Source organism: Anopheles nili, chromosome 3, assembly GCF_943737925.1.
Source record: "Anopheles nili chromosome 3, idAnoNiliSN_F5_01, whole genome shotgun sequence".
In the NCBI taxonomy this organism is placed as follows: Eukaryota; Metazoa; Arthropoda; class Insecta; order Diptera; family Culicidae; genus Anopheles; species Anopheles nili.
In genome coordinates, this window is record NC_071292.1 from 37,721,825 (window position 1) to 37,747,737 (window position 25,913).

Sequence of the window (25,913 nt, forward strand, 5' to 3'; positions counted from 1 at the left end):
CGCTGTATGTGTGCTCTGTTGCATCGACATTGTCGTCCGCCCGTATGGGGATTATATTCTTCTACCAAACGGTTGGTGTAACGAATGTACAGAAGAAATGCGTTTTTTTTCGCAAATATTACGCTTACCGAATGTAACACTTTGAGTACCTTTAGTACCATGGCACACAAAATGCGCATGATGATTCGTATTTTCGCGAGGCCGCCGCTCAAATGATACATCGGATGGTAATATATGTGTAAGAAAACTACTGGTGATATATTTTATTTGCTAATAGCCGGTGGAAAATGCGCAGCGCACGCATCGCGGAATGCTCAGCTCAAACGCAAAACCACCTCCAAAAGTCAAGAGCAAAAACAGCGCTGAGACAGAAGAGAGCGAAACCGAGAGAGAATCGCGCACGAAAGAGCGCGAGAGAGTCAACGAGGGCGTCATTCTTACGCGAAACTTCAACGGGGCCAGACGTGACCGCGGAATTCGCTGGCCATGAACATCCGAACGCGTTCGTGTGTGTGTGTATGTGACGAAAAAGGAATTGTTTCATTCGCCGCGGTGAGTTTGAATGTGCTTTTTGTATGAAATGGATGGCGTGCTTTCATGAAAAGAACGACGAATTTCATGTGAAAACATTGTGTGTGCACGCGCGTGTGTGTTCAATTTGCCTTGTTATGTGTGTGTGTGTATGTTCAATTTGCCGTGTTTTGTACGAATGAAATGGATGGTGTGCTTCCATCCAAAGAACAATGAATTTTTTGCGAAAGAATTGTGTCTGCGCGTTTGTGTGTGTGTGTGTGTGTGTGTGTGTGTGTAAGGCTTTGTCTACCGAATTGTTAGCCCATCCGGAGGCTAAGGCCCGTTTCCGCCAGTGTGCACGTACATGAAAAAACATGAAAATAACAGAAAACGCGTGTGGCTGTATATCATTGCAAGATTCTAAATCGTTTTTTTTTTCTATCCGTCTAGCTTTGTGATGAACTCATAGCTGCTGTATTGCCCGTGTGTACATATGTTTGTGTGTAAATTCTTTCCCAGTAAATAAAAAGCGCTTTTAAATGATCCGAAATTCTCGTGTATAACATCAATCGATCTCCGAAAAGTATCAAAACCACGACGACCACACTGTGTGTTGGAAAAACATTTTATTTTGTAGACCTTTTTTTTGTAGCAAAACCGAGTGCGAAAGATTCATTCGCAACAACGCAACGCGTACTGGCTTTACGATGGCAACGAGCATAACGACAGCACGGCCGATTTATGGTTACTGCGATGTAGCAAAAATCACCATCCTCTCAACCTCACAGCCACTCTTCCCTTCCCGCCCGCCCGCTAGACGATTTTTGAACAATTTGTGCTTTCTTTTTTTTTCGATCGCTTGCTTCTCAAATGCGACACCACCTCCACGATGTATACTCTCAACGATGATGTGCATCCCTCCGCCAGCAAAATGTACGAGAAAAGCAACTCTCCTGGCAAGAACGCCGCAAGACACGGAACACGGTGACATAATGCATGCTTTTTGGAAGCCGGATTCGAGATTCACCTGCAAGGTGTTCGACAATGAAAGTCAGCTCAGATCCAGGCGCACACGAACATAGCAATTGGGGTGGATGGATCAGATTTTTCAATGCGAAGCTGCGGCAAAGGACCTAGCAAACCTAGCAAAGGCTATGCTTGAACGGGATATGTCACCAAGTCGTGCTCAATCAATTTGCAGGTTCAATTGCGCTTAATGAAGCACTGAATTTGAATTTTGTAAGTAAAGTTGCGCGTCATACACCAAATACAAACGTTAGGCAACTGATTGATGTGGAGTGATTCTATTCGAGTTCGAGTGCACAAAGACACGCTGCAATATACAACAATAAAGGGGGAACGGGCCTTTTTTTACATTTTCTACCAGGCAGAATGGTGATGATACCCAACTTGTTTCAAAAACTCTGGTCTAAACATGCTGTTACTCAAAACTTACACTGTGACCTTGAGTGGACTTGCAGCGAAACTTATTTAGCTCAATTCAAAAAGTCAAGAATAAAATTATCAATGAAAGTTTTAAATCGGTTCATTAAATGCTCATTAAGTGCACAAAATGCTACGATTCTAGCGATTTTTCGAGCTCGTACGTCAGAGCCACGGTTGCACCGGCTCTGAAATTTTGGATGAATTTCCGATGAATTGTTGGCTTTTTTGCGTTCATGCGTATTTCTGTTTGGTCATAAATGTGATAAGTGGGAATAATAGCTGTTCTAAATATACAAAAATGGCATTTTAATATGAAGCATTTTTGCCGTCATATGGAATATCATATGGCGTGATATGGAAATGTGGAAAAGCTGCCGTCAGTCACCTTTTGACTGACATGGCACGCACGTTGTTAATAAGATACATCGTGTCGAACCCATCCCCATCCATTCGTTCCATTTTAGGTGACCCTGGATGGCTTTGCATTTTGCATTCTAATTCGCGTTTCCGTTCTGTCCGTGATAATTCCCTCCTGGCAGGTCCGTGATATTGCCCCTCCGGCTTACTTTTTCATTAAAAAAATGAGTGTGATATGAATCCAAATACTCCACGAAAAAAAATAGTATCAACCATGCTTTATTCCGCTGTTCATCGAATCAATATACAAATTCATCGATTCATTGCCATATTGGCTGCATTACGCTCACGAGTTCACCTGTTATCCTGCTTTGCTTTGGTTGTCTCACTCTACTACCGGCGCAACGCAAACAAGGAAGTGTCATTAGTACGCAGCACTTGAACGGGATCGGACGTCCGCCAGCCGCAAGTAGTGTGACAGGATGTGTGTGTGTGTGTGCGCACGCGTGTGTGTGTGTGTGTAACTATCGGTAGGGATACCTTTGTTTCTGAGAGCTGGGAACTTCTTTCACCGGAAAAGTACTTAAAATGTGCGTGTTTGTTGGAACTCGAAAAAAGCAGCCACAGGTGATAGCGATTGTGCTGTGCGCGTGCGCATGTCGATACATTACGTGTGCGGCGTGGGCTACCCACGGCGAAGTTTCTTCCAGGAACAACGCGCAACGCGTGTTGCTCTTTTGTTCCGATCATCAGTGCGAAGGTTGGCAAGAATTGGCACGCGTGCGTGCGTGTGTGTATGGTTTCTACTGGAAATCATTCGTGCCCATAGACACGCCAGGAAACGTGTGCGTGTGTGCAAAAGGGACGCCTGCGAGTGTAGCTAGCTGCTAGTCACAATTCGTGCGTAATGTGGACAGCACCCAAAAAAATCACCATGCAAACGTCAAACGGCACTAGCATAAACATAGGGTGGTTTTGTTTTTTACATTTCGCCACTGTGTGTGACAATTGTATTGATTGTATGGAGTGTCAGGTTGGATGTACGGCATCGATGCTTAGGACCACCGGTGCTTAGGACCAAACAAAGTTGTGATTGCCAATGCCAATTGAAGCTGAACGAAGCTGAAGAAGAAGCTCAAATTCTCTGTGCGCCTGGGTGCCGAGCGGCTAGTATGGTATGTATGCTGCAGATTAGGTTAGACGATTTTTAAACAATTCGTGCTTTTATTTGTAGGGGCCGGTAAACGATAGTGAAACGACGGCGAACCTTTCCTTACATGCAAGGAGCATCAGAGCAGATTACACAAACCACAAGACTGACTGAATATTGATTGTATGGCAGCTGACTGAATATTGATTGATTGTTTTGTACACAGGACTTCAATGATCGGGCCAGTAAAGAAGAAGAAGATTGATTGGGTTGTTTCACATACAACCGAAGACTGCTCTATAAAAGGATTCCCCGTAATCCATGGCCATCGAACATTGTATGACAAAACAGCTAGACCTGCTGCCAACTCAACACCGTAAGCGTAACGGTCGACGCGTGGTTAAGAGGATATCGCACGTGTTCACCTCACAGATCATACACGTTTGTTCTTGGGAAATGGTTGGCTCAACCACAAGCCAACGAACGGTCAAAAGCCCGCGGCTTTGCTAGAGCTTTCTATATGACTTGAACCGGAGGAAAGGCTCCCCGCAAGCAGCTCGCCACCAAGGCAGCGCGCAAGAGTGCCCCGGCCACTGGTGGTGTGAAGAAGCCCCATCGTTACCGCCCCGGTACGGTCGCGCTGCGCGAGATCCGTCGCTACCAGAAGTCGACCAAGCTGCTGATCCGCAAGCTGCCCTTCCAGCGGCTGATGCGTGAGATCACCCAGGACTTCAAGACCGATCTGCGCTTCCAGAGCTCGGCCGTGATGGCGCTGCAGGAGGCCAGCGAGGCGTACTTGGTCGGTCTGTTCGAGGACACGAATCTGTGCGCGATTCACGCCAAGCGTGTTACCATCATGCCAAAGGACATCCAGCTGGCGCGTCGTATCCGTGGCGAGCGTGCTTAAGTGTTCGGTCGATCGGTCGGTCGATCGGTCGGTCGGTCGGTCGGTCAGTCTGTTGGGTCCCACAAAAAACGGTCCTTTTCAGGACCATCAATTGTCTATTGAAAAGAATTGAGGTCTAGCTTCCCGACACCTAGGGAAAGGGAGGTTGCGGGTGGGGAATATAGTGAAACATAGTTCTTTGCAGCTAAACATGCATCGGATCCACGCATCGGGTGTATTTTGTCTGAAAAATGAAAAGTGAAACAAAAAAAAGCTGTTCACGAAAGAGAGGGAGAGAGGAAGAGGGGGGAAGATGGGGTGAGGCAACCAAAACGCGTACGGAGTACAGAATTGCATCGATGGCCCTGGATGTTATCACACAGCATATGTTTATCGTTGACGCTTAGCTTAGCTCCTCCTTTGCCTTTGCCGTGGCCAGTGATGATTCGGTTCGGATCCGTTTATTGATGGTCAATCGGACGCGGGTGGGTGTTGCGTGAGGGGGATGTGGCGCTCGCGGGAAAGGTTTTAAAGAGGAAAACGAGCGCAACGGGGCACTGTGCGCGTTATTACACTGGAAAGAAACACGAAAGAAATCAGAAACACTGATTGGAAGACCTTTGCTGCGCTGCTGTGAGCCGTGGCCGCATGATGGCGCTGCAGAAGGGAGGTCCCGGTGCAGCCGAGCCAACGAATCACGTACCGGGTTGATGGAAGACACGGATCCGCGAGGCCAATCGATCGATCGATTGTTCCGTTCAGCTAAAAAACACCAATTGAGAATTAGCAATGAAGGTTTTCTTACGTAAGGAAAAAGAAATGATTGGCCACGCGTGTGCTTCTGCTGCTGCTGCCGCCGTCATCGAGGGTTGAAGTATGTTGTGACTGGCCGAAAACGGAGCTGTCAGAACTGTGGTCCGAATCAGGTGTCAAAAGTGGGGGTTTGCCCGACTGGTATATAGATAAAATAATACATCTAATTGCAATAATCCATTGATAATGTGTATGTTGGTAAATGAAATAAATTATTCTCATTATTATTGACATTATTATTCTTATTATTGGTGTTATTAATTGATGCATGGAACAGTTGAATTTTATCGCAATGGTCGTAAAGCGGTATTTATCGGTAGTAGAGGTTGCAAAAATTCACTAAAATAGTAAGCTAGAGTAAAACCACTCATTTTTGGTTGTTTTTGTTGGTTTTCGTGAGTTTTGGTGTGAAAATGTGTGTAACCTAATTTGCATGAAAATCGTAAAAAAGCGGTATTTATCGGTGATTAAGCGTTCAGAAATTCAGTAAAATAGTAAATTTAAGTAAAAACACTCAACCATGGGTTTTTATGTTGGGCTTGGTGGGTTTTTGTGTGCAAATGAGTGTGAACAATTTTCATGAAAATCGTAAAAAAGCGTTGTTTTTCAGTGTTGGATGGTTGTAAAAAATGTACTTAATTAGTACGTCAGCACTGCGATACGGTGTTTTAGTTTTTTTGTGGTTTTTTGTAGTTTCTCGTCCGCACGCCAGTGTACGTAATGGGCAAAGAAATGATAAAAACGCAACATATATCGCTGCAGAATGGTTGTAGGCAATGCGGCGATAATTATCATGCAACAATTTGCGCACGGGAACGCATTTCTGTTGAATTTCTGGTCGAGAGCTGGCATAAGGCTCGTCAGCGGTGTCAGATTTCGGTCGTGAACGAAAACCTATAGAAATGGGGGGTCTGGGCTGAGAAAATTGTGAAAAATTAAAAAATCTCTAAAAATCGGAAATATTCTGAATCGCCAGGAATGACCACACATGTGTGGGGAAAGATGGCGCCTTTAGGGTGAAAAACCGAAAAAACTAGCGCCCGTTGGCTGACGGGTCATTGACTTGGTGAGTGAGTGAGAGCGAGAGAGCAAAGCAACGGCAGCTACTAACATGCTCGCGGAGTACCAACCAAGTGCAAAGCGGTTGCCATGACTCCGCACGATGGTTCGTTACTGGATATGTTTAGCGTTTTGCGGAAAAGCATATGAATATAACGGAAAATGATACAAAATATTCCCTGTTGCTAGCATATATTGCTTTTGCTAGCGCATTCGCTCAACGGCAGCAGCAAACATGCTCGCGGAGTACCAACCGGTTGCCATGACTCCGTGTGATGGCTTGTTGCTGGATTTCTGTGCCGTTTTGCGGCAGGGCATATGAACGGAATGGAATACAAAAAATGTGCAAACGAAAAGTGTTTCATACACAACGCTATTCTCTGTTGCTTTCGCTTTCTCGCTAGCGCATTCGCTCTATGTGTGCTCTGTTGCATCGACATCGTCGTCCGCCCGTATGGGGATTATATTCTTCTACCAAACGGTTGGTGTAACGAATGTACAGAAGAAATGCGTTTTTTTTCGCAAATAATTCGCTAACCGAATGTAACACTTTCAGTACCTTTAGTACCATGTCACCCAAAATGCGCATGAAGATTCGTGTTTTCGCGAGGCCGCCGCTCAAATGATACACCGGATGGTAATATATGTGTAAGAAAGCTGCTGGTGATATATTTTATTTGCTAATAGCCGGTGGAAAATGCGCAGCGCACGCATCGCGGAATGCTCAGCTCAAACGCAAAACCACCTCCAAAAGTCAAGAGCAAAAACAGCGCTGAGACAGAAGAGAGCGAAACCGAGAGAGAATCGCGCACGAAAGAGCGCGAGAGAGTCAACGAGGGCGTCATTCTTACGCGAAACTTCAACGGGGCCAGACGTGACCGCGGAATTCGCTGGCCATGAACATCCGAACGCGTTCGTGTGTGTGTGTATGTGACGAAAAAGGAATTGTTTCATTCGCCGCGGTGAGTTTGAATGTGCTTTTTGTATGAAATGGATGGCGTGCTTTCATGAAAAGAACGACGAATTTCATGTGAAAACATTGTGTGTGCACGCGCGTGTGTGTTCAATTTGCCTTGTTATGTGTGTGTGTGTATGTTCAATTTGCCGTGTTTTGTACGAATGAAATGGATGGTGTGCTTCCATCCAAAGAACAATGAATTTTTTGCGAAAGAATTGTGTCTGCGCGTTTGTGTGTGTGTGTGTGTGTGTGTGTGTGTGTGTGTGTGTAAGGCTTTGTCTACCGAATTGTTAGCCCATCCGGAGGCTAAGGCCCGTTTCCGCCAGTGTGCACGTACATGAAAAAACATGAAAATAACAGAAAACGCGTGTGGCTGTATATCATTGCAAGATTCTAAATCGTTTTTTTTTTCTATCCGTCTAGCTTTGTGATGAACTCATAGCTGTTGTATCGCCCGTGTGTACATATGTTTGTGTGTAAATTCTTTCCCAGTAAATAAAAAGCGCTTTTAAATGATCCGAAATTCTCGTGTATAACATCAATCGATCTCCGAAAAGTATCAAAACCACGACGACCACACTGTGTGTTGGAAAAACATTTTATTTTGTAGACCTTTTTTTTGTAGCAAAACCGAGTGCGAAAGATTCATTCGCAACAACGCAACGCGCACTGGCTTTACGATGGCAACGAGCATAACGACAGCACGGCCGATTTATGGTTACTGCGATGTAGCAAAAATCACCATCCTCTCAACGATGTAGTCACCATCCTCTCAACCTCACAGCCACTCTTCCCTTCCCGCCCGCTCGCCGGCTCCCTCGAACTAGTGAAATCGGAGTGCGGTGTGAACATCAGCACGCGCCCGAATCACCGTTCTATGGCCAGGAGCTTAAATGACGGATAGGTGGTCACGGGGGTGATGAGGGAAGGACGGGGGGGGGGGGGCTTCGGATGTCGAACCTCGCCACCACCACCCCAGCTGCGGCATCCAGTCGGTAGGGTATTGACTCTGGAGGAATGTTCTCCCCGTTCCCCCCCCCCCCCCACACCCCTTTCGTCCACGAACGACAGACGGAAAGGAGAGGTCGAGAAGATGCTCCGCACCCCGCACACCGTACACACCGTTAATTGTCCAGAGAACTTGTCCAGAGGAAAACTGAGGTATGGTTTGTTGTGTTGCCGATTTGGTTAGACGATTTTTGAACAATTTGTGCTTTCTTTTTTTTTCGATCGCTTGCTTCTCAAAGGCGACACCACCTCCACGATGTATACTCTCAACGATGATGTGCATCCATCCGCCAGCAAAATGTACGAGAAAAGCAACTCTCCTGGCAAGAACGCCGCAAGACACGGAACACGGTGACATAATGCATGCTTTTTGGAAGCCGGATTCGAGATTCACCTGCAAGGTGTTCGACAATGAAAGTCAGCTCAGATCCAGGCGCACACGAACATAGCAATTGGGGTGGATGGATCAGATTTTTCAATGCGAAGCTGCGGCAAAGGACCTAGCAAACCTAGCAAAGGCTATGCTTGAACGGGATATGTCACCAAGTCGTGCTCAATCAATTTGCAGGTTCAATTGCGCTTAATGAAGCACTGAATTTGAATTTTGTAAGTAAAGTTGCGCGTCATACACCAAATACAAACGTTAGGCAACTGATTGATGTGGAGTGATTCTATTCGAGTTCGAGTGCACAAAGACACGCTGCAATGTACAACAATAAAGGGGGAACGGGCCTTTTTTTACATTTTCTACCAGGCAGAATGGTGATGATACCCAACTTGTTTCAAAAACTCTGGTCTAAACATGCTGTTACTCAAAACTTACACTGTGACCTTGAGTGGACTCGCAGCGAAACTTATTTAGCTCAATTCAAAAAGTCAAGAATAAAATTATCAATGAAAGTTTTAAATCCGTTCATTAAATGCTCATTAAGTGCACAAAATGCTACGATTCTAGCGATTCTTCGAGCTCGTACGTCAGAGCCACGGTTGCACCGGCTCTGAAATTTTGGATGAATTTCCGATGAATTGTTGGCTTTTTTGCGTTCATTCGTATTTCTGTTTGGTCATAAATGTGATAAGTGGGAATAATAGCTGTTCTAAATATACAAAAATGGCATTTTAATATGAAGCATTTTTGCCGTCACCCCAAAAAGGGGTGATATGGAAATGTGGAAAAGCTGCCGTCAGTCACCTTTTGACTGACATGGCACGCACGTTGTTAATAAGATATATCATGTCGAACCCATCCCCATCCATTCGTTCCATTTTAGGTGACCCTGGATGGCTTTGCATTTTGCATTCTAATTCGCGTTTCCGTTCTGTCCGTGATAATTCCCTCCTGGCAGGTCCGTGATATTGCCCCTCCGGCTTACTTTTTCATTAAAAAAATGAGTGTGATATGAATCCAAATACTCCACGAAAAAAAATAGTATCAACCATGCTTTATTCCGCTGTTCATCGAATCAATATACAAATTCATCGATTCATTGCCATATTGGCTGCATTACGCTCACGAGTTCACCTGTTATCCTGCTTTGCTTTGGTTGTCTCACTCTACTACCGGCGCAACGCAAACAAGGAAGTGTCATTAGTACGCAGCACTTGAACGGGATCGGACGTCCGCCAGCCGCAAGTAGTGTGACAGGATGTGTGTGTGTGTGCGCACGCGTGTGTGTGTGTGTGTGTAACTATCGGTAGGGATACCTTTGTTTCTGAGAGCTGGGAACTTCTTTCACCGGAAAAGTACTTAAAATGTGCGTGTTTGTTGGAACTCGAAAAAAGCAGCCACAGGTGATAGCGATTGTGCTGTGCGCGTGCGCATGTCGATACATTACGTGTGCGGCGTGGGCTACCCACGGCGAAGTTTCTTCCAGGAACAACGCGCAACGCGTGTTGCTCTTTTGTTCCGATCATCAGTGCGAAGGTTGGCAAGAATTGGCACGCGTGCGTGCGTGTGTGTATGGTTTCTACTGGAAATCATTCGTGCCCATAGACACGCCAGGAAACGTGTGCGTGTGTGCAAAAGGGACGCCTGCGAGTGTAGCTAGCTGCTAGTCACAATTCGTGCGTAATGTGGACAGCACCCAAAAAAATCACCATGCAAACGTCAAACGGCACTAGCATAAACATAGGGTGGTTTTGTTTTTTACATTTCGCCACTGTGTGTGACAATTGTATTGATTGTATGGAGTGTCAGGTTGGATGTACGGCATCGATGCTTACGACCACCGGTGCTTAGGACCAAACAAAGTTGTGATTGCCAATGCCAATTGAAGCTGAACGAAGCTGAAGAAGAAGCTCAAATTCTCTGTGCGCCTGGGTGCCGAGCGGCTAGTATGGTATGGTATGGTATGGTATGTATGCTGCAGATTAGGTTAGACGATTTTTAAACAATTCGTGCTTTTATTTGTAGGGGCCGGTAAACGATAGTGAAACGACGGCGAACCTTTCCTTACATGCAAGGAGCATCAGAGCAGATTACACAAACCACAAGACTGACTGAATATTGATTGTATGGCAGCTGACTGAATATTGATTGATTGTTTTGTACACAGGACTTCAATGATCGGGCCAGTAAAGAAGAAGAAGATTGATTTGGTTGTTTCACATACAACCGAAGACTGCTCTATAAAAGGATTCCCCGTAATCCATGGCCATCGAACATTGATATCCCACGAAATTGTATGACAAAACAGCTAGACCTGCTGCCAACTCAACACCGTAAGCGTAACGGTCGACGCGTGGTTAAGAGGATATCGCACGTGTTCACCACACAGATCATACACGTTTGTTCTTGGGAAATGGTTGGCTCAACCACAAGCCAACGAACGGTCAAAAGCCCGCGGCTTTGCTAGAGCTTTCTATATGACTTGAACCGGAGGAAAGGCTCCCCGCAAGCAGCTCGCCACCAAGGCAGCGCGCAAGAGTGCCCCGGCCACTGGTGGTGTGAAGAAGCCCCATCGTTACCGCCCCGGTACGGTCGCGCTGCGCGAGATCCGTCGCTACCAGAAGTCGACCGAGCTGCTGATCCGCAAGCTGCCCTTCCAGCGGCTGGTGCGTGAGATCGCCCAGGACTTCAAGACCGATCTGCGCTTCCAGAGCTCGGCCGTGATGGCGCTGCAGGAGGCCAGCGAGGCGTATTTGGTCGGTTTGTTCGAGGACACGAATCTGTGCGCGATTCACGCCAAGCGTGTTACCATCATGCCAAAGGACATCCAGCTGGCGCGTCGTATCCGTGGCGAGCGTGCTTAAGTGTTCGGTCGATCGGTCGGTCGATCGGTCGGTTGGTCGGTCGGTCGGTCGGTCGGTCAGTCTGTTGGGTCCCACAAAAAACGGTCCTTTTCAGGACCATCAATTGTCTATTGAAAAGAATTGAGGTCTAGCTTCCCGACACCTAGGGAAAGGGAGGTTGCGGGTGGGGAATATAGTGAAGCATAGTTCTTTGCAGCTAAACATGCATCGGATCCACGCATCGGGTGTATTTTGTCTGAAAAATGAAAAGTGAAACAAAAAAAAGCTGTTCACGAAAGAGAGGGTGAGAGGAAGAGGGGGGAAGATGGGGTGAGGCAACCAAAACGCGTACGGAGTACAGAATTGCATCGATGGCCCTGGATGTTATCACACAGCATATGTTTATCGTTGACGCTTAGCTTAGCTCCTCCTTTGCCTTTGCCGTGGCCAGTGATGATTCGGTTCGGATCCGTTTATTGATGGTCAATCGGACGCGGGTGGGTGTTGCGTGAGGGGGATGTGGCGCTCGCGGGAAAGGTTTTAAAGAGGAAAACGAGCGCAACGGGGCACTGTGCGCGTTATTACACTGGAAAGAAACACGAAAGAAATCAGAAACACTGATTGGAAGACCTTTGCTGCGCTGCTGTGAGCCGTGGCCGCATGATGGCGCTGCAGAAGGGAGGTCCCGGTGCAGCCGAGCCAACGAATCACGTACCGGGTTGATGGAAGACACGAATCCGCGAGGCCAATCGATCGATCGATTGTTCCGTTCAGCTAAAAAACACCAATTGAGAATTAGCAATGAAGGTTTTCTTACGTATGGGAAAAGAAATGATTGGCCACGCGTGTGCTTCTGCTGCTGCTGCCGCCGTCATCGAGGGTTGAAGTATGTTGTGACTGGCCGAAAACGGAGCTATCAGAACTGAGGTCCGAATCAGGTGTCAAAAGTGGGGGTTTGCCCGACTGGTATATAGATAAAATAATACATCTAATTGCAATAATCCATTGATAATGTGTATGTTGGTAAATGAAATAAATTATTCTCATTATTATTGACATTATTATTCTTATTATTGGTGTTATTAATTGATGCATGGAACAGTTGAATTTTATCGCAATGGTCGTAAAGCGGTATTTATCGGTAGTAGAGGTTGCAAAAATTCACTAAAATAGTAAGCTAGAGTAAAACCACTCATTTTTGGTTGTTTTTGTTGGTTTTCGTGAGTTTTGGTGTGAAAATGTGTGTAACCTAATTTGCATGAAAATCGTAAAAAAAGCGGTATTTATCGGTGATTAAGCGTTCAGAAATTCAGTAAAATAGTAAATTTAAGTAAAAACACTCAACCATGGGTTTTTATGTTGGTCTTGGTGGGTTTTTGTGTGCAAATGAGTGTGAACAATTTTCATGAAAATCGTAAAAAAGCGTTGTTTTTCAGTGTTGGATGGTTGTAAAAAATGTACTTAATTAGTACGTCAGCACTGCGATACGGTGTTTTAGTTTTTTTGTGATTTTTTGTAGTTTCTCGTCCGCACGCCAGTGTACGTAATGGGCAAAGAAATGATAAAAACGCAACATATATCGCTGCAGAATGGTTGTAGGCAATGCGGCGATAATTATCATGCAACAATTTGCGCACGGGAACGCATTTCTGTTGAATTTCTGGTCGAGAGCTGGCATAAGGCTCGTCAGCGGTGTCAGATTTCGGTCGTGAACGAAAACCTATAGAAATGGGGGGTCTGGGCTGAGAAAATTGTGAAAAATTAAAAAATCTCTAAAAATCGGAAATATTCTGAATCGCCAGGAATGACCACACATGTGTGGGGAAAGATGGCGCCTTTAGGGTGAAAAACAGAAAAAACTAGCGCCCGTTGGCTGACGGGTCATTGACTTGGTGAGTGAGTGAGAGCGAGAGAGCAAAGCAACGGCAGCTACTAACATGCTCGCGGAGTACCAACCAAGTGCAAAGCGGTTGCCATGACTCCGCACGATGGTTCGTTACTGGATATGTTTAGCGTTTTGCGGAAAAGCATATGAATATAACGGAAAGTGATACAAAATATTCCCTGTTGCTAGCATATATTGCTTTTGCTAGCGCATTCGCTCAACGGCAGCAGCAAACATGCTCGCGGAGTACCAACCGGTTGCCATGACTCCGTGTGATGGCTTGTTGCTGGATTTCTGTGCCGTTTTGCGGCAGGGCATATGAACGGAATGGAATACAAAAAATGTGCAAACGAAAAGTGTTTCATACACAACGCTATTCTCTGTTGCTTTCGCTTTCTCGCTAGCGCATTCGCTCTATGTGTGCTCTGTTGCATCGACATCGTCGTCCGCCCGTATGGGGATTATATTCTTCTACCAAACGGTTGGTGTAACGAATGTACAGAAGAAATGCGTTTTTTTTCGCAAATAATTCGCTAACCGAATGTAACACTTTCAGTACCTTTAGTACCATGTCACCCAAAATGCGCATGAAGATTCGTGTTTTCGCGAGGCCGCCGCTCAAATGATACACCGGATGGTAATATATGTGTAAGAAAGCTGCTGGTGATATATTTTATTTGCTAATAGCCGGTGGAAAATGCGCAGCGCACGCATCGCGGAATGCTCAGCTCAAACGCAAAACCACCTCCAAAAGTCAAGAGCAAAAACAGCGCTGAGACAGAAGAGAGCGAAACCGAGAGAGAATCGCGCACGAAAGAGCGCGAGAGAGTCAACGAGGGCGTCATTCTTACGCGAAACTTCAACGGGGCAAGACGTGACCGCGGAATTCGCTGGCCATGAACATCCGAACGGGTTCGTGTGTGTGTATGTGACGAAAAAGGGATTGTTTCATTCGCCGCGGTGAGTTTGAATGTGCTTTTTGTATGAAATGGATGGCGTGCTTTCATGAAAAGAACGACGAATTTCATGTGAAAACATTGTGTGTGCACGCGCGTGTGTGTTCAATTTGCCTTGTTATGTGTGTGTGTGTATGTTCAATTTGCCGTGTTTTGTACGAATGAAATGGATGGTGTGCTTCCATCCAAAGAACAATGAATTTTTTGCGAAAGAATTGTGTCTGCGCGTGTGTGTGTGTGTGTGTGTGTGTGTGGGTGTGTGTGTGTAAGGCTTTGTCTACCGAATTGTTAGCCCATCCGGAGGCTAAGGCCCGTTTCCGCCAGTGTGCACGTACATGAAAAAACATGAAAATAACAGAAAACGCGTGTGGCTGTATATCATTGCAAGATTCTAAATCGTTTTTTTTCTATCCGTCTAGCTTTGTGATGAACTCATAGCTGTTATATCGCCCGTGTGTACATATGTTTGTGTATAAATTCTTTCCCAGTAAATAAAAAGCGCTTTTAAATGATCCGAAATTCTCGTGTATAACATCAATCGATCTCCGAAAAGTATCAAAACCACGACGACCACACTGTGTGTTGGAAAAACATTTTATTTTGTAGACCTTTTTTTTGTAGCAAAACCGAGTGCGAAAGATTCATTCGCAACAACGCAACGCGCACTGGCTTTACGATGGCAACGAGCATAACGACAGCACGGCCGATTTATGGTTACTGCGATGTAGCAAAAATCACCATCCTCTCAACCTCACAGCCACTCTTCCCTTCCCGCCCGCCCGCTCGCTCGCTCGAACTAGTGAAATCGGAGTGCGGTGCGAACATCAGCACGCGCCCGAATCACCGTTCTATGGCCAGGAGCTTAAATGACGGATAGGTGGCCACGGGGGGGATGAAAGAGGGACGGGGGGGGGGCTTCGGATGTCGAACCTCGCCACCACCACCCCAGCTGCGGCATCCAGTCGGTAGGGTATTGACTCTGGAGGAATGTTCCCCCCGTTCCCCCCCCCCCCCACACCCCTTTCGTCCACGAACGACAGACGGAAAGGAGAGGTCGAGAAGATGCTCCGCACCCCGCACACCGTACACACCGTTAATTGTCCAGAGAACTTGTCCAGAGGAAAACTGAGGTATGGTTTGTTGTGTTGCCGATTTGGTTAGACGATTTTTGAACAATTTGTGCTTTCTTTTTTTTTCGATCGCTTGCTTCTCAAAGGCGACACCACCTCCACGATGTATACTCTCAACGATGATGTGCATCCATCCGCCAGCAAAATGTACGAGAAAAGCAACTCTCCTGGCAAGAACGCCGCAAGACACGGAACACGGTGACATAATGCATGCTTTTTGGAAGCCGGATTCGAGATTCACTTGCAAGGTGTTCGACAATGAAAGTCAGCTCAGATCCAGGCGCACACGAACATAGCAATTGGGGTGGATGGATCAGATTTTTCAATGCGAAGCTGCGGCAAAGGACCTAGCAAACCTAGCAAAGGCTATGCTTGAACGGGATATGTCACCAAGTCGTGCTCAATCAATTTGCAGGTTCAATTGCGCTTAATGAAGCACTGAATTTGAATTTTGTAAGTAAAGTTGCGCGTCATACACCAAATACAAACGTTAGGCAACTGATTGATGTGGAGTGATTCTATTCGAGTTCGAGTGCACAAAGACACGCTGCAATGTACAACAATAAAGGGGGAACGGGCCTTTTTTTACATTTTCTACCAGGCAGAATGGTGATGATACCCAACTTGTTTCAAAAACTCTGGTCTAAACATGCTGTTACTCAAAACTTACACTGTGACCTTGAGTGGACTTGCAGCGAAACTTATTTAGCTCAATTCAAAAAGTCAAGAATAAAATTATCAATGAAAGTTTTAAATCCGTTCATTAAATGCTCATTAAGTGCACAAAATGCTACGATTCTAGCGATTTTTCGAGCTCGTACGTCAGAGCCACGGTTGCACCGGCTCTGAAATTTTGGATGAATTTCCGATGAATTGTTGGCTTTTTTGCGTTCATTCGTATTTCTGTTTGGTCATAAATGTGATAAGTGGGAATAATAGCTGTTCTAAATATACAAAAATGGCATTTTAATATGAAGCATTTTTGCCGTCATATGGAATATCATATGGCGTGATATGGAAATGTGGAAAAGCTGCCGTCAGTCACCTTTTGACTGACATGGCACGCACGTTGTTAATAAGATACATCGTGTCGAACCCATCCCCATCCATTCGTTCCATTTTAGGTGACCCTGGATGGCTTTGCATTTTCTCTAATTCGCGTTTCCGTTCTGTCCGTGATAATTCCCTCCTGGCAGGTCCGTGATATTGCCCCTCCGGCTTACTTTTTCATTAAAAAAATGAGTGTGATATGAATCCAAATACTCCACGAAAAAAAATAGTATCAACCATGCTTTATTCCGCTGTTCATCGAATCAATATACAAATTCATCGATTCATTGCCATATTGGCTGCATTACGCTCACGAGTTCACCTGTTATCCTGCTTTGCTTTGGTTGTCTCACTCTACTACCGGCGCAACGCAAACAAGGAAGTGTCATTAGTACGCAGCACTTGAACGGGATCGGACGTCCGCCAGCCGCAAGTAGTGTGACAGGATGTGTGTGTGTGTGTGCGCACGCGTGTGTGTGTGTGTGTGTAACTATCGGTAGGGATACCTTTGTTTCTGAGAGCTGGGAACTTCTTTCACCGGAAAAGTACTTAAAATGTGCGTGTTTGTTGGAACTCGAAAAAAGCAGCCACAGTGATAGCGATTGTGCTGTGCGCGTGCGCATGTCGATACATTACGTGTGCGGCGTGGGCTACCCACGGCGAAGTTTCTTCCAGGAACAACGCGCAACGCGTGTTGCTCTTTTGTTCCGATCATCAGTGCGAAGGTTGGCAAGAATTGGCACGCGTGCGTGCGTGTGTGTATGGTTTCTACTGGAAATCATTCGTGCCCATAGACACGCCAGGAAACGTGTGCGTGTGTGCAAAAGGGACGCCTGCGAGTGTAGCTAGCTGCTAGTCACAATTCGTGCGTAATGTGGACAGCACCCAAAAAAATCACCATGCAAACGTCAAACGGCACTAGCATAAACATAGGGTGGTTTTGTTTTTTACATTTCGCCACTGTGTGTGACAATTGTATTGATTGTATGGAGTGTCAGGTTGGATGTACGGCATCGATGCTTAGGACCACCGGTGCTTAGGACCAAACAAAGTTGTGATTGCCAATGCCAATTGAAGCTGAACGAAGCTGAAGAAGAAGCTCAAATTCTCTGTGCGCCTGGGTGCCGAGCGGCTAGTATGGTATGGTATGGTATGGTATGTATGCTGCAGATTAGGTTAGACGATTTTTAAACAATTCGTGCTTTTATTTGTAGGGGCCGGTAAACGATAGTGAAACGACGGCGAACCTTTCCTTACATGCAAGGAGCATCAGAGCAGCTTACACAAACCACAAGACTGACTGAATATTGATTGTATGGCAGCTGACTGAATATTGATTGATTGTTTTGTACACAGGACTTCAATGATCGGGCCAGTAAAGAAGAAGAAGATTGATTGGGTTGTTTCACATACAACCGAAGACTGCTCTATAAAAGGATTCCCCGTAATCCAAGGCCATCGAACATTGATATCCCACGAAATTGTATGACAAAACAGCTAGACCTGCTGCCAACTCAACACCGTAAGCGTAACGGTCGACGCGTGGTTAAGAGGATATCGCACGTGTTCACCACACAGATCATACACGTTTGTTCTTGGGAAATGGTTGGCTCAACCACAAGCCAACGAACGGTCAAAAGCCCGCGGCTTTGCTAGAGCTTTCTATATGACTTGAACCGGAGGAAAGGCTCCCCGCAAGCAGCTCGCCACCAAGGCAGCGCGCAAGAGTGCCCCGGCCACTGGTGGTGTGAAGAAGCCCCATCGTTACCGCCCCGGTACGGTCGCGCTGCGCGAGATCCGTCGCTACCAGAAGTCGACCGAGCTGCTGATCCGCAAGCTGCCCTTCCAGCGGCTGGTGCGTGAGATCGCCCAGGACTTCAAGACCGATCTGCGCTTCCAGAGCTCGGCCGTGATGGCGCTGCAGGAGGCCAGCGAGGCGTACTTGGTCAGTCTGTTCGAGGACACGAATCTGTGCGCGATTCACGCCAAGCGTGTTACCATCATGCCAAAGGACATCCAGCTGGCGCGTCGTATCCGTGGCGAGCGTGCTTAAGTGTTCGGTCGATCGGTCGGTCGATCGGTCGGTCGATCGGTCGGTCGGTCGGTCGGTCGGTCGGTCGGTCGGCCGGTCGGTCGGTCGGTCGGTCGGTCAGTCTGTTGGGTCCCACAAAAAACGGTCCTTTTCAGGACCATCAATTGTCTATTGAAAAGAATTGAGGTCTAGCTTCCCGACACCTAGGGAAAGGGAGGTTGCGGGTGGGGAATATAGTGAAACATAGTTCTTTGCAGCTAAACATGCATCGGATCCACGCATCGGGTGTATTTTGTCTGAAAAATGAAAAGTGAAACAAAAAAAAGCTGTTCACGAAGGAGAGGGAGAGAGGAAGAGGGGGGAAGATGGGGTGAGGCAACCAAAACGCGTACGGAATACAGAATTGCATCGATGGCCCTGGATGATATCACACAGCATATGTTTATCATTGACGCTTAGCTTAGCTCCTCCTTTGCCTAATTTTGCAGAAAACAAAAGAAAGTGGGAGTGGCTTTGTGCCTAAGTTCAAAAGTGTAAAAAACGGTGGACCAAAATAAGTGGGCGTGACATACAGCCAGTGTAATAGTGAAGAACAAAAACACACAGTATTTCCCGTATAGTGAAGAAGAAGACATACCAGAGAGAAAACATCCTAAAAAAGAACAAGGAGAGTGAGGCGGACCGACAGGATGTCGGACCCGCATGATCCCAGGAGGGACTACCCCCCTCTGGGTCAAAGCGGAAGAAGTAGACCCGTTCCAAAGTGGATGGATCTTAACAACGCAAACGGGAACCTACTATTCCTCGTCCTTGCTCCAAGCACAAATCAACAACTACCAACCAACCCGTTCATCATCGGCAAAACTATTGAAAAGTATACGGGTAATAACGGAACTCAAGGTAACAGCATCGAACTTGGGACCAAATATCTCCTAAAGACTCGTTCCCTCCCTAATTTCCAAAAACTGCAAACCATAATTAAATTAATTGACAATACTCCTGTGTCAATTACACCCCACCCAACACTAAATAAAATACAATGTGTCATTACATCATCAAGCCTGGCCAATTTGTCCGACGAAGAAATCGCCGACAACTTAAAAGATCAAAAAGTAGTTTCTGTTCGACGTTTCACCCGAAGAATCAATAACGAGATAGTTCCTACCCACTCATTTCTTCTCCGTGTTGCAACCACTAAAACCCCAGATTATATCCGCCTTGGACCACTTGTGGTTCAACCTCGACAATTTTTCCCGAAACCTATGGTATGCCTGAACTGTGGAAAGTTCGGACACACCAAACTAAGATGCAAGACCCGAGCCATCTGCAGAGTCTGCAGTGCCCTAGCCCATGGTGACTGCTCCGCTCAGGTCAAGTGCCTGAACTGTGCCGGTCAACATAGCACTTTTGATAAGGCATGTCCCTTGTTCGCCAAGGAGCAAGACATTCTTATCTACAAAACCAATAACAACTGTTCATACACAGAAGCACGCCTAGCGATTGAACGAACAACCCCGACACTTTCCCTAGCTCAAAGATTATCGTAGGGAGGGTGGAAATGTCATACCCGGTCCAACGTGACCATTGTTGTAGTTTGATTAGACCTTGTTGTAGCTGCTGTTTGGCGTTTTTCTCCGAATGGGAAGAGGATATAAGTATTATATCATCAGCATAAACGTATGGAGAGATGAAAGTGGGAAGAGAGCTGAATAGGGTTTCTATGCTGATTAGGAAGAGGGTGGGTGAAAGGATGGCGCTTTGAGGAACCCCATTTTCTAGTTTGTGGTCTTTTGAGGTGTGTCCACAAGTGGTGACCCTGAATATGCGGTCGGACAAGAAGCCTCTGATGAAGGACATCATGTGACCCCCGAAGCCCCATCTGCAGAGTTGCTCTAGAATAGCCTATCTCCACGTTCTATCGAACGCTTTAGACAGGTCTATAATGGCACAGTCCACGTGCTGGTTGCCCGCCTGTGCCCGCTCGAGCAGGTCGTCAAGTGAGAAGAAGTATGTTATGAAGTATGTTGGTGTATTTGGTCCCAAGTTCGATGCTGTTACCTTGAGTTCCGTTATTACCCGTATACTTTTCAATAGTTTTGCCGATGATGAACGGGTTGGTTGGTAGTTGTTGATTTGTGCTTGGAGCAAGGACGAGGAATAGTAGGTCCCCGTTTGCGTTGTTAAGATCCATCCACTTTGGAACGGGTCTACTTCTTCCGCTTTGACCCAGAGGGGGGTAGTCCCTCCTGGGATCATGCGGGTCCGACATCCTGTCGGTCCGCCTCACTCTCCTTGTTCTTTTTTAGGATGTTTTCTCTCTGGTATGTCTTCTTCTTCACTATACGGGAAATACTGTGTGTTTTTGTTCTTCACTATTACACTGGCTGTATGTCACGCCCACTTATTTTGGTCCACCGTTTTTTACACTTTTGAACTTAGGCACAAAGCCACACCCACTTTGTTTTCTGAAAAATTAGGCAAAGGAGGAGCTAAGCTAAGCGTCAACGATAAACATATGCTGTGTGATAACATCCAGGGCCATCGATGCAATTCTGTACTCCGTACGCGTTTTGGTTGCCTCACCCCATCTTCCCCCCTCTTCCTCTCTCCCTCTCCTTCGTGAACAGCTTTTTTTTGTTTCACTTTTCATTTTTCAGACAAAATACACCCGATGCGTGGATCCGATGCATGTTTAGCTGCAAAGAACTATGTTTCACTATATTCCCCACCCGCAACCTCCCTTTCCCTAGGTGTCGGGAAGCTAGACCTCAATTCTTTTCAATAGACAATTGATAGTCCTGAAAAGGACCGTTTTTTGTGGGACCCAACAGACTGACCGACTGACCGACCGACCGATCGACCGAACACTTAAGCACGGATACGACGCGCCAGCTGGATGTCCTTTGGCATGATGGTAACACGCTTGGCGTGAATCGCGCACAGATTCGTGTCCTCGAACAGACCGACCAAGTACGCCTCGCTGGCCTCCTGCAGCGCCATCACGGCCGAGCTCTGGAAGCGCAGATCGGTCTTGAAGTCCTGGGCGATCTCACGCACCAGCCGCTGGAAGGGCAGCTTGCGGATCAGCAGCTCGGTCGACTTCTGGTAGCGACTGGCATTTCAGAGACAGTTTCAACAAACAGCTACGAAAGATTGAAACCAACACTCTTTTCTCTGAAATGCGCCAAACATATTACAAACACCACCACCACATTTACACAGATGGCTCTAGCCACAACAACACAGCGGGCTGTGGAATTTATTCCAAATTTGACAAAATCGCCATCAAACTGCCAGAACATACATCATCCTTTTCTGCCGAAGCAATAGCCATCATCATTGCAATAGAAGACTGCCTACGTTCCGACAAACCATCTGTCATATTCACAGATAGTGCCAGCGTACTCTCTGCTTTAGAACACGGCAACTCCAGAGACGCTAACATCCAAAAGTTCGAACAACTTGCACAGGAATCCACAGTATCCTTATGTTGGATTCCCAGCCATGCAAACATTCGAGGGAACGAAAAAGCAGACCTCTTAGCCACTAAAGGCACAAATAAAACCCATACAAACCACGACCCAATAAAAAGGAAAGATATACAGAACTCAACCAATCAAGCAATAGCCACAAGCTGGGAATACACCTGGTCCAACCTACAACAACCACTATTAAGAAAAATAAAAACAACTACAACACCCTGGCCTGATACTAATAACAGCAATGATCAAAAAACTCTGTCCCGCCTACGCATCGGCCATACACGGCTTACACACACACACATATTAGATCGAGCGCCTCCGCCACTATGCAGTTACTGTGGAGTTTCTATTACAGTCCAACATATTCTTGTGGACTGTCTAGGATTCTCAAGGCACCGTACTTCCTGCCTTCTTGACCCACAACTGCACAAAATATTATATCCGGATAAAAAAAGCGAAGCGAAATTACTTAAATTCCTACGGCTCACCAATCTAAAGCAGCAAATATAACCACCTCACAGCTGCAAAGCCAAACAACATCGGAATATACGGAACTTTAGAGGCGAATGTAGCCACGCCGGCTCAAAGTCTCTATAAAAATACACCAAAAAAAATTGATAATGTGTATGTTGGTAAATGAAATAAATTATTCTCATTATTATTGACATTATTATTCTTATTATTGGTGTTATTAATTGATGCATGGAACAGTTGAATTTTATCGCAATGGTCGTAAAGCGGTATTTATCGGTAGTAGAGGTTGCAAAAATTCACTAAAATAGTAAGCTAGAGTAAAACCACTCATTTTTGGTTGTTTTTGTTGGTTTTCGTGAGTTTTGGTGTGAAAATGTGTGTAACCTAATTTGCATGAAAATCGTAAAAAAAGCGGTATTTATCGGTGATTAAGCGTTCATAAATTCAGTAAAATAGTAAATTTAAGTAAAAACACTCAACCATGGGTTTTTATGTTGGTCTTGGTGGGTTTTTGTGTGCAAATGAGTGTGAACAATTTTCATGAAAATCGTAAAAAAGCGTTGTTTTTCAGTGTTGGATGGTTGTAAAAAATGTACTTAATTAGTACGTCAGCACTGCGATACGGTGTTTTAGTTTTTTTGTGATTTTTTGTAGTTTCTCGTCCGCACGCCAGTGTACGTAATGGGCAAAGAAATGATAAAAACGCAACATATATCGCTGCAGAATGGTTGTAGGCAATGCGGCGATAATTATCATGCAACAATTTGCGCACGGGAACGCATTTCTGTTGAATTTCTGGCCGAGAGCTGGCATAAGGCTCGTCAGCGGTGTCAGATTTCGGTCGTGAACGAAAACCTATAGAAATGGGGGGTCTGGGCTGAGAAAATTGTGAAAAATTAAAAAATCTCTAAAAATCGGAAATATTCTGAATCGCCAGGAATGACCACACATGTGTGGGGAAAGATGGCGCCTTTAGGGTGAAAAACCGAAAAAACTAGCGCCCGTTGGCTGACGGGTCATTGACTTGGTTAGTGAGTGAGAGCGAGAGAGCAAAGCAACGGCAGCTGCTAACATGCTCGCGGAGTACCAACCAAGTGCAAAGCGGTTGCCATGACTCCGCACGATGGTTCGTTACTGGATATGTTTAGCGTTTTGCGGAAAAGCATATGAATATAACGGAAAGTGATACAAAATATTCCCTGTTGCTAGCATATATTGCTTTTGCTAGCGCATTCGCTCAACGGCAGCAGCAAACATGCTCGCGGAGTACCAACCGGTTGCCATAACTCCGTGTGATGGCTTGTTGCTGGATTTCTGTACCGTTTTGCGGCAGGGCATATGAACGGAATGGAATACAAAAAATGTGCAAACGAAAAGTGTTTCATACACAACGCTATTCTCTGTTGCTTTCGCTTTCTCGCTAGCTCATTCGCTGTATGTGTGCTCTGTTGCATCGACATTGTCGTCCGCCCGTATGGGGATTATATTCTTCTACCAAACGGTTGGTGTAACGAATGTACAGAAGAAATGCGTTTTTTTTCGCAAATATTACGCTTACCGAATGTAACACTTTGAGTACCTTTAGTACCATGGCACACAAAATGCGCATGATGATTCGTATTTTCGCGAGGCCGCCGCTCAAATGATACATCGGATGGTAATATATGTGTAAGAAAACTACTGGTGATATATTTTATTTGCTAATAGCCGGTGGAAAATGCGCAGCGCACGCATCGCGGAATGCTCAGCTCAAACGCAAAACCACCTCCAAAAGTCAAGAGCAAAAACAGCGCTGAGACAGAAGAGAGCGAAACCGAGAGAGAATCGCGCACGAAAGAGCGCGAGAGAGTCAACGAGGGCGTCATTCTTACGCGAAACTTCAACGGGGCCAGACGTGACCGCGGAATTCGCTGGCCATGAACATCCGAACGCGTTCGTGTGTGTGTGTATGTGACGAAAAAGGAATTGTTTCATTCGCCGCGGTGAGTTTGAATGTGCTTTTTGTATGAAATGGATGGCGTGCTTTCATGAAAAGAACGACGAATTTCATGTGAAAACATTGTGTGTGCACGCGCGTGTGTGTTCAATTTGCCTTGTTATGTGTGTGTGTGTATGTTCAATTTGCCGTGTTTTGTACGAATGAAATGGATGGTGTGCTTCCATCCAAAGAACAATGAATTTTTTGCGAAAGAATTGTGTCTGCGCGTTTGTGTGTGTGTGTGTGTGTGTGTGTGTGTGTAAGGCTTTGTCTACCGAATTGTTAGCCCATCCGGAGGCTAAGGCCCGTTTCCGCCAGTGTGCACGTACATGAAAAAACATGAAAATAACAGAAAACGCGTGTGGCTGTATATCATTGCAAGATTCTAAATCGTTTTTTTTTTCTATCCGTCTAGCTTTGTGATGAACTCATAGCTGCTGTATTGCCCGTGTGTACATATGTTTGTGTGTAAATTCTTTCCCAGTAAATAAAAAGCGCTTTTAAATGATCCGAAATTCTCGTGTATAACATCAATCGATCTCCGAAAAGTATCAAAACCACGACGACCACACTGTGTGTTGGAAAAACATTTTATTTTGTAGACCTTTTTTTTGTAGCAAAACCGAGTGCGAAAGATTCATTCGCAACAACGCAACGCGTACTGGCTTTACGATGGCAACGAGCATAACGACAGCACGGCCGATTTATGGTTACTGCGATGTAGCAAAAATCACCATCCTCTCAACCTCACAGCCACTCTTCCCTTCCCGCCCGCCCGCTAGACGATTTTTGAACAATTTGTGCTTTCTTTTTTTTTCGATCGCTTGCTTCTCAAATGCGACACCACCTCCACGATGTATACTCTCAACGATGATGTGCATCCCTCCGCCAGCAAAATGTACGAGAAAAGCAACTCTCCTGGCAAGAACGCCGCAAGACACGGAACACGGTGACATAATGCATGCTTTTTGGAAGCCGGATTCGAGATTCACCTGCAAGGTGTTCGACAATGAAAGTCAGCTCAGATCCAGGCGCACACGAACATAGCAATTGGGGTGGATGGATCAGATTTTTCAATGCGAAGCTGCGGCAAAGGACCTAGCAAACCTAGCAAAGGCTATGCTTGAACGGGATATGTCACCAAGTCGTGCTCAATCAATTTGCAGGTTCAATTGCGCTTAATGAAGCACTGAATTTGAATTTTGTAAGTAAAGTTGCGCGTCATACACCAAATACAAACGTTAGGCAACTGATTGATGTGGAGTGATTCTATTCGAGTTCGAGTGCACAAAGACACGCTGCAATATACAACAATAAAGGGGGAACGGGCCTTTTTTTACATTTTCTACCAGGCAGAATGGTGATGATACCCAACTTGTTTCAAAAACTCTGGTCTAAACATGCTGTTACTCAAAACTTACACTGTGACCTTGAGTGGACTTGCAGCGAAACTTATTTAGCTCAATTCAAAAAGTCAAGAATAAAATTATCAATGAAAGTTTTAA